Consider the following 10,182-nt stretch of genomic DNA (forward strand, 5'->3'; position numbering starts at 1 on the left):
GTTCAGTCATCTCAGGAGGTCACCTTGACTGTTCCCATTGTACTCATGACCCTGTGGATGCTCGGAGACCTGGATTTCCCCAAGTTTGTGTGTGTTCAGTTGCTTCAGTTGTGTCTGACTCTTTGAGACCCCATGGACTGTAGCCTGCCAGGCTCCTCTGTCCATGGGATTCTCCAGGCAAGAATACTGGAGTGGGTAGCCATGCTTCCTCCAGGGGATCTTCCTGATCTGGGATCAGAAGTGCATCTCCTGCATTGGCAGGTGAATTCTTTGCCCACTGAGCCACCTGGAAGCCCCTTTCCCAAGTTTATTAGCTGTTAAATGGCAGAATTAGAGCTCTACCTCCTGCCTACCCAGGCTGTAAGCATTCCCACCACTGTGGGGAGAAAGAAAGGATGCCTTTTTTTTTTTTTTCCAATGCTTTCCTCAACCTCCTGAGGGAAAGGGAAAGAAATCACAACTCTCCTCTCCCTTCTCAACATTTGAGGCTGCTTCCTGGGGACAGAGTTTCTGATGTGGAGGGAGGGGTGAGAGGGTGGGCATGGTGTGGTTGGCTGGGGCCTTAGTGGTGAGAGAGCCCGGTGGAGGAGGGGAAAACAAGAGGAGAGACAGCAAATTGTTTCTGGATGGAATTTTCCAGACAGGGCCTCAGTCAGAGAACAAATGTGCCTTCTGAATTTTCACTATAATTGTTATTGACCTTTACTGCAATGAGCAAAACTGCTCTCCCGTACCCCTCCGCCCCCAACCCTTTTTACCAAATTGTTTTCCCTGACTTTTCAAAAATGAAATTTGGCCGCCTAGCCCCAACTGCCGACTATGGGAAAACAAAGCAACTCCTTATGGCCCCAAATGGAGTGTTGGCAATTAATCCATTGATCTCAGTAGAAAACCCTATTGTATCAGGGCCCGCCAGGAGAAAGCTGCATCCTGCCCCTCTCCCGCCCTGCACAGAACGTTCATTGAAGTCAACCCCCAAATTGATGGCAGGATATGGCCCTAAAAGCCTCCAAATTAAAGAGGCCCAGAAAATAATGTTGGCTGGGCAGCGGAAGCCAGGGTGGAGGAGGTGGGGGGAATGGGGGAAGGGGCTGGGCTTCCTCTGCAATCCATGGGTAGGAGCAGAATGGCCAGGGGTAGAGTTTCTGGTTGCCCTTGACTCTTTATGCTCTTTAGCTTGCTCTGCAGCCTCAGACCCTCAGACGTCTCGTCTGCTGATTGTTTGGCTTTTTGTTGATGCTGTTGCATGTGTGATCAGTCATGTCCCACTCTTTGTGGCCCCATGGACTGTGGCCCTCCAGGCTCCTCTGTTCATGGGATTTTCCAGGCAAGAATACTGGAGCGGGTTGCCTTTCCTTTCTCCAAGGGATCTTCCCATCCCAGGGATACAATAAGTGTCTCTTGCATTGCAGGCAGATTCTTTACCTTCTGAGCCACCAGGGGAGCAAATAAATGCTAAACAAACATTCAAAGGATGTTAAGCCTTCAATGAACACCTACAATATCAGTCTTGTCCTGTTGGTAGGTATTATCCTCATTTTACATTTGGAGAAATTGAGGCACCCTAAGATGGAATGACTTGTTTAAAGACACACAATTAAGTAGTTGATTCTGATCCAAAAAGAGTGTAAGGTCTAGGAAAACCAGGATACTTTTTGTCTTATTCAGAGATACAGCTCCAGTGTCTATAGACCTATATTCAAACTGTGTCTAGTGTGGTGCTGGACATGTAGATGGTGAGCAGGAAATATTGATTACATAAATGAAAAAACTGTATTTTGCTCTTTTCTAGGATATGTGGGGCCCTGATTCTTCTCTGCCTGCCTCATTGCTATATTGCAATTTATCTAGTCCTTACATTTTTTCCAGTAATCTTTCTATAAGGATCTTCTTATAAATCCCCCATAAACTTCAGTTATAGGAGGGAATTGAGGTTCTTCAGACAAATAAAAAAGGTATACTTACTTTAATCTGCAAATAAGAACTATAATAGTCTTCAAATTTCCCATTCTATCTTGGCTTCCAAGGAGTTCAGAATTGAATTTGGTGCATAATTTCATATTTTCCTTGAGTTAGATTTTGAGTAGAGTTTCTTCATGAATTCTGTGGTTTCAGTTCTTTCTCTGATTCAATTTTTGGATGTTGAGAAGACAGTCTAGTAATAATAGTGCCCACGATGTCAGTAGGACCTTATGTTGTCCAGAGCCTCCTACATGTCCAAGATCTCTACTGGGAAGCCCTATCCAAGCTCAGACTTGACTATACGTTTCATTGTTCCTCTAGACCAGTAGTTCTCCATTTGAGGTGGGGGTAAGGGTGGGTGATTTTGCCCCTTCAGGGATGTTTGGTAACATTTGGAGGGATCTTTGGTTGTCACTGGCATTAGTGAGCAGAGACCAGGGATGCTGCTTAACCTCCTGCAGTGCACAGGATGGCCCCACAACAAAGAATCATCTAGCACCAAATGTCAATAGTGTCAAGCATTGATAAACCTTGATCTATACCTGTGAACTGTCATGAAGCATCTCATGGAAAGAACTTCTCCACTTTTTCCTCCTTTCTTGGCTGAAAGCACTCAAGGAAAGCCTTTGGCCAGGCTTCCCATATGTTCTCTTCTGAGCAGACTATCCACCCCCATCCCCCCACCCCCAGCTTCTGTCTTGCTTACACATGAGAGGAACCCAGACAAATGAGGGCCCCATCTTATCCATCTTCTGATCTTTCATTTTTGCACAGTTTGTAGCATGGAGACTTTTCTATTTAAGGTACAAGGTGATCTCACATCTTTGGCACTGAGAGAAGAGAGATAATTTCAGAATGAAATAATTTTCTTTTTCTGATTGCCTTCAATTACACAGTCCCAAAGAGGAAGTTAATAAAAATATAGCTCCCCGGAGATCTGTACTGATAAGTTTTAGACAGAGCTTGAATACTTTTGCTGTGTTAGCATCACTGTGATGAAGGCATTCCCCGTGTCTGCTTCTGCCATCCTGTGTTCTCTTAGTTGACTGTCAGCAGCAGCAGCCCTTTGGGCCAAGGGACAATTTTACTGCCAACAAGCTAGATCCATCCTGGCACTCTCACAACCTCTAAGCTATAATTTTTCTTCCTCACATCAAGCTGTCTAGTCTAAATTCCTGGGCATCTGCCTTACTTTCCCTGCTTGACACCTCAGGTCTTCCTGGGGCAAAAGTTAGACTCGAACTCAAGCCTCATGAGCTGGAACCCTGCTGCCCATTCTCTTTTCCTTGGTGTGGGCAGAGAGAGGGAAGGGGCTGGTCCTGCTTTCCCTACTCATCCTCCACTGACTGGGTCCTTCCTGCCATGAACCATGAATGGGATGATTTCCATGGCTCCATGTAGTTACCACCCATCTGATTTTCAGCATTACTTGTGACTGTGTCCCAGTGAGGGATGGTACCTCCTTGGTACTGCTATTAGGAGAGGTGAGTTCAGGCTCACTTAATCAAGTAGACACCAATTCATTCCAGAGCATTTAACATTTTGGGTAAAAGTACTGTGCGACAAGCACTATGCCCACTGTTGGGCTCACAAAATTAGTAATTTCCCATCACTTGCTCAGAAAGAGAACAATTGGAAACATACAGTGCCCCTGTGTCAGTGTTGTGATTGAAGTGAGCACAGGGGATTGGTGCCTGGAGGGTACCCATCTCAGGCTGGATGTAGTCAGGGAAGCCTTCCTGGAGGAGGAGATGCCTGAGCCAGGTTTTAAAGGGCTTCTATTGGCTCAACCTGGTGGCTCAGCAGTAAAGAATCCACCTGCAATGCAGGATCTGTGGGAGATGCGGGTTTGATCCCTGGGTCAGGAAGATCCCCTGGAGCAGGGCATGGCAACCTGCTCCAGTATTCTTGCCTGAAGAATCCCATGGAGAGAGGAGCCTGGTGGCCTACAGTCCATAGGTTTGCGAAGAGTTGGCCACAACTGAAATGATTTAGCTCACCTTGGCTCAGCCAGCTCTTCTAGCCAGTCTGGTCTCCCCAGCAACTGTGTCACACTGGTTCTCTTCCTCCTCATTCTTCTCAGCAATCACTCCCAACAACATCTGTGTTACTATACTTGTGGTGGTTCTTTATTCCTAGACCAAAAAATAAATTAAAACAAGAGAGTGGTGGACCCCTTGATTTGGGGAAGCTTTCCATTGGAGATGTTATACCCCAGCCTTTGAGAAAGTTGTGGGTCTCGAAGATTCAACTTGGGGTGACTTCAAGTCGGTAGCTAACAGCTTCAAGGAGCTCACTGTTTCTTGTTAGAAGCAGCTGCGGGTATGGGGTGGGGTGGGGCCACCACACGTGTCAACCAGCTCCAGCCCTGCACCCCATCAAAGAAACCAGCCCTGAGAGGCCAAACCAGGAGGCAAAGTGGTTTTTTTAATGTACAGGATAAAGGGACTTAAAAAAATTATTTATTTATTTATTTATTTGGCTGCAGCCCATCTTAGTTGTGGCACTTGGGATCTTTTGTTGTGGCTTGTGGTATCTAGCTCCTTGACCAGGGATTGAACCTGGGTCCCCTGCATTGGGAGTGCAGAATCTTAGCCACTGGACCACCAGGGAAGTCCCAGGCACAGTATTTTTGGATCTTCTTGCCAGCTCTGAGAGATGGAGGTAATTGTCCCCATTGCCTGGCTGAAGAAACTGAGAGTCAGATGGGTTGACTCACTTGCTAATAAATGCGGGAGACAGGCTGCAAAAGCAGGGCTTTTCAGTTCAAATCTGCTTCCTTCACACCACCCCATTTTCTTCACATGGCTGAGACTCCACGACTGATGAAGAGCAAAGCAGAGCCCTGCCCTAGATTCCCCTCGGGCTTGCTTTTCACCGGGTTGCTTGGGAAATGAAACAGAACCAGAACAGAGCTTATGTGTTCTGTTATGTCACACCTCTTTCTCCCAAGATCTCAAAGGCCTGGGTCCATTTATCTAGATACTCAAATTCTCAACAGCGGCGTTAGATAGATGCTGAGAGGGAAATGCTGTTTTGGAAAGAATGAAACCATTCTTGCAGTGTTTATATTCGATTCCGGAGACCTGGTTAGAAAAATATTTTTAACAAACGGAAGGAAGAGTAACTATGCACTCACAAAATGTGGGCTGCTCATCGCGGTGAACCTTTGCCCTGGGAGTCTATTCCCAGGGCAGGGCATGTGCAGCCCCAAATGGCCGTTAGAAGATGAAAGGGAATCTTTCACCATTTCCTCCCATTGTCTGAGCTTTCTCCCTGCTTTGTCACCATAACATTCTTTTTTGGAATTCCATTAACATGAAGTTTTTCCCTCCCCCAGAAACAATTAAAAAGAGGAGTTGGCAAAGCCAGCCAGGAAAGACCTGTGGCTCACTCCTAAGTGAGTAACTGTCATGTGTCTTGGAAAGGTTTGCTGCTTCCAGTGGAAGAGGTTGGAGCTTGAAGAGGAAAACACAGAAGTATCCTCTCTACTGACTGCAAGATGTTCTTTAGACTCTACAGTGAGGCACTGGGAGGGCTGAACATGATCCGGGGACCAGAAGACCTAGGCCCAGTCTCAATAGGAAGTTTTAAGCACTGGCAACTCCATTTAACTAATAAGGTAACTAACAATTTCAATTGGCTACTACATTTGTATATGTGTATGTGTGAAGCAGTCATTTGTAAGTAAAATAAAAGGGTACTTGATTGAGGCTATCTGTCTAATAATGTGGTTTTCATCATTGATCTGAGTACTAATCAGGATGATATATATATATGACTATATAGAATATATATATATTTTCTGTGCAAAATAAGTCTGTCATTTATAAAATACTTGTTGTATCCTGGATGCTTTGTGAATATTATCTTGGTTAAACCTTATAACCATATTATGTAGTAGGAATTTTTATCCAAAGGTCGATATAAGGAATTAAGGCTAAGAGATCTAGTCAGTAGTGGAGTTAGAATATTTTTTTAAGAGCAGTTTTAGATTTACAACAAAATTGACAGGAAGATACAGAGGTTGCTAATAATAGCCCTGCCCCGACACATGCACAGCCCCCTGCCAACATGACTCATCAGAATGGTACATTTTTTACCAAGGACAAACCTACATGGACTCATCATTATCACCCAAAGTCCATAATTTACCTTAGAGTTCACTCCTGGTGTTGTACCTTTTATGGGTTTGGGCAAATGTATAATGATTATGTCTTTCATTATAATTTCATACAGAGTATTTTCAGGACCCTAAAAATCCTCCGTGCTCTGTCTATTCCATCTCCTCTTCCTCACCCTTGCCTACTCCGGCAACTAGTAATCTTTTACTAGTCTCCGTAGTTTTACCTTTTGTAGAATATCATAGAGTTGTAATCATAGTGTGTAGCCTTTTCAGATTGATTTCTTTCACTTAGTAATACGCATTTAAGTTTCATTCATGTCTTTGCATGGCTTGATAGCTCATTTCTTTTTAGCACTGAGTAATATTCCATTGTCTGGATGTACCACAGTATATGTATCCACTCACCTACTGAAGACATCTCAGTTGCCTCCAGATTTTTTTGCAGTTATGAATAAAGCTGCCATGAGTATCCATCCACGTGCAGGTTTTTGTGTGAACATAAGTTGTCAGCTCCTTTGGTTAAATACCGAGGAGTGTGATCGCTGGACCATTCAGTAACAGTATGTTTTGTTTTTATAAGAAACTATCCAACTATCTTCCAAAGTGACTGTACCATTTTGTATTCCCACCAGCAATGAATGAGAATTCCTGTTGCTCCACATCCTCACTAGCATTTAGTATTGTCAGGATTCTTGATAGCACACCCATTCTAATAGGTGTGCAGTGTGGCATGTCATTATTTTAATTTGCATTTCCCTGATGACATATGATGTGCAGCATCGATTCACATATTGGGTGGGCCAAAAAGTTCATTTGAACTTTTCCATAAGTTGTTACAAAAACCCGGATGAACTTTTTGGCCACTCCAATACTTATTTGCCATATGTATATGGGCTTCCCTGGCAGTTCAGCTGGTAAAGAATCTGCCGGCAACACAGGAGACCCCAGTTTGATTCCTGGGTTGGGAAGATCCTTTGGAGAAGGATCCTGTGGAGAAGGACTACCCACTTCAGTATTTATGGGCTTCCCTGGTGGCTCAGATGGTAAAGAATCTGCCTACAATGTGGGACACCTGGGTTTGATTCCTTGGTTGGGAAGATCCCTTTGAGGAGGGCATGGCAACCCACTCCAGTATTCTTGCCTGGAGAATCTCCATGGACTGGGAAGCTACAGTCCATAGGGTTGCAAAGAGTCGGACACAACTGAGCCAGTAAGCACAGCACAGCATTTTCTTTGATGACCTCTCTCTTAAAATTGGGCTTGTTTTCTTATTGTTGAGTTGTAAGTGTTCTTCATATATTTTGTATAATAGTCTATTACTAGACGGAAGGCAATGGCACCCCACTCTAGTATTCTTGCCTGGAAAATCCCATGGATGGAGGAGCCTGATGGGCTGTAGTCCATGGGGTCTCGAAGGGTCGGACACGACTGAGCGACTTCACTTTCACTTTTTACTTTCATGCATTGGAGAAGGAAATGGCAACCCACTCCAGTGTTCTTGCCTGGAGAATCCCAGGGATGGGGGAGCCTGGTGGGCTGCCATCTATGGGATCGCACAGAGCCGGACACGACTGAGGCGACTTAGCAGCAGCAGCAGCAGATGTGTCTTTTACAAATACTTTCTCCTAGTTTGTGGCTCATGCTTTTAACATTATCTTTCACAGAGCAGAAGTTTTTACTTTTCATGAAATTCAGCTTATCAATTATTTCTTTCAAGGATTTTGTTTTTGGTCCTGTATCTAAAAAGGCATGACCATATTCACAGTTATCTAGGTTTTCTCCTACATATTTTCTAAGAGTTTTATCATTTTGCATTTTACAATTAGGTCTGTGATCTACTTTGAGTTAATTTTTGTGAAGGAGTTTGTGTAAAGATTCTTCTTTTCTTTTTTTTGCATATCGTTGAATGGCCGGTTGTCCCAGCATCATTGGTTGAAAAGACTGTCTTTGTTCCATTGTATTCCCTTGGCTTCTTTGTCACAGATCAGTTGATAGTATTTATGGGGATATGTTTCCGGGATCTCTGTTTTGTTCCATTGATCAATTTGCAGTTCTTTTACCAATACCGCACTGTCTTGATGACTGTAGTATTATAGTAAGTTTTGAAGCTGGGGAGGGTCAGTCCTTCAATTTTGTTCTCCTTCAGTACTGTGTTGGCTCCTCTGGGTCTTATGCCCTTCCATATAAACTTAAGAATCAATTTATTGGTATCTATGAAATAACTTTCTGGGATTGTGATTGGATGTGCACTGAACCTGTAGCTCAAATTGGGAAGAATTGACATCTTGACTACATTTTGCCTTCCACTCCATAAACATGGAGTATCTCTCCATTTCTTTAGTTCTTCTTTGATTTCATTTATCAAAGTTTTGTGGTCCTCATTTAGATCTTTTACATATTTTGTAAGATTTATACCTAAGTATCTCATTTTCTTGAGTACTAGTGTTTTTAATTTCAAATTCCACTTATTCATTTTTGGTATATAGGAAAAGAACTGACTTTTATACATTAACTTTTTATCTGCAACTTTTTTTATGATTGCTTAATAGTTCCAGGAGTCTTTTTTCTTTTTCTTTTTTGTTAGTTATTCTGAATTTTTTACTTAGATGACCATGTCATCTGCAAACAGTTTTATGTCTTCCTTCCCAAACTGTGTACTTTAAAATTTCTTATTCTTGTCTTATTGCATTAGTAAAGATTGTGTGGATCACAATAAACTGTGGGAAATTCTTCAAGAGATGGGAATACCAGACCACCTGACCTGCCTCTTGAGAAATCTGTATGCAGGTCAGGAAGAAACAGTTAGAACTGGACATGGAACAACAGACTGGTTCCAAATAGGAAAAGGAGTACGTCAAGGCTGTATATTGTCACCCTGCTTATTTAACTCATATGCAGAGTACATCATGAGAAATGTTGGGCTGGAAGAAGCACAAGCTGGAATCAAGATTGCCAGGAGAAATATCAATAACCTCAGATATGCAGATGACACCACCCTTATGGCAGAAAGTGAAGAGGAACTCAAAAGCCTCTTGATGAAAGTGAAAGTGGAGAGTGAAAAAGTTGGCTTAAAGCTCAACATTCAGAAAACGAAGATCATGGCATCTGGTCCCATCACTTCATGGGAAATAGATGGGGAAACAGTGTCAGACTTTATTTTTGGGGGCTCCAAAATCACTGCAGATGGTGATTGCAGCCATGAAATTAAAAGACTCTTACTCCTTGGAAGGAAAGTTATGACCAACCTAGAGAGCATATTCAAAAGCAGAGACATTACTTTGCCAACAAAGGTCCGTCTAGTCAAGGCTATGGTTTTTCCAGTGGTCATGTATGGATGTGAGAGTTGGACTCTGAAGAAAGATGGGTGCCAAAGAATTGATGCTTTTGAACTGTGGTATTGGAGAAGACTCTTGAGAGTCCCTTGGACTGCAAGGAGATCCAACCAGTCCATTCTGAAGGAGATCAGCCCTGGGATTTCTTTGGAAGGAATGATGCTAAAGCTGAAACTCCAGTCCTTTGGCCAGCTCATGCGAAGAGTTGACTCATTGGAAAAGACTCTGATGCTGGGAGGGATTGGGGGCAGGAGGAGAAGGGGCGACAGGATGAGATGGCTGGATGGCATCACCAACGCGATGGACATGAGTTTGAGTGAACTCCGGGAGTTGGTGATGGACAGGGAGGCCTGGCGTGCTGCGATTCATGGGGTTGCAAAGAGTCGGACACGACTGAGCGACTGAACTGAACTGAACTGAACTGAAAGACTTCCAGTATGATGTTAAATGGAGCAATGAGAAAGGACATCCTTGCCTTGTACCCGAACTTAGTGGGAAAATTTCAGTTTCTTATCATTAAATATGATGTATAAGCTGTAGGATTTTTGTAGATAGTCTTTATCAAATTGAGAAAGTTCCTGCACATTCCCAGTTTACTCAGTTTTTATCATGAATAGGGTTTTTAATTTTAAAAAAATTTTTATTGGAGTTTAGTTGATTTACAATGTTGTGTTAGTTTCATGTGTATAGGAAAGTGAATCAGTTATACATACATCCACTCTTACTTAAGATTCTTTCCCCATAGAAGCCATTATAGAGCAT

At 43.1% G+C, this 10,182-nt stretch overlaps 1 non-coding gene across 1 annotated transcript; it reads right to left on the reverse strand.

The window, feature by feature from the left end:
• Positions 1 to 4,502: 4,502 nt before the first annotated feature.
• TRNAG-CCC lies at positions 4,503 to 4,575 on the reverse strand. The gene has a single exon. It is a non-coding gene; the product is annotated as a tRNA-Gly (tRNA).
• Between the last annotated feature and the right edge of the window lie 5,607 nt (positions 4,576 to 10,182).

Source organism: Bison bison, unplaced genomic scaffold (assembly GCF_000754665.1).
Source record: "Bison bison bison isolate TAMUID 2011002044 unplaced genomic scaffold, Bison_UMD1.0 scf7180017864369, whole genome shotgun sequence".
Classification (NCBI taxonomy): Eukaryota; Metazoa; Chordata; class Mammalia; order Artiodactyla; family Bovidae; genus Bison; species Bison bison.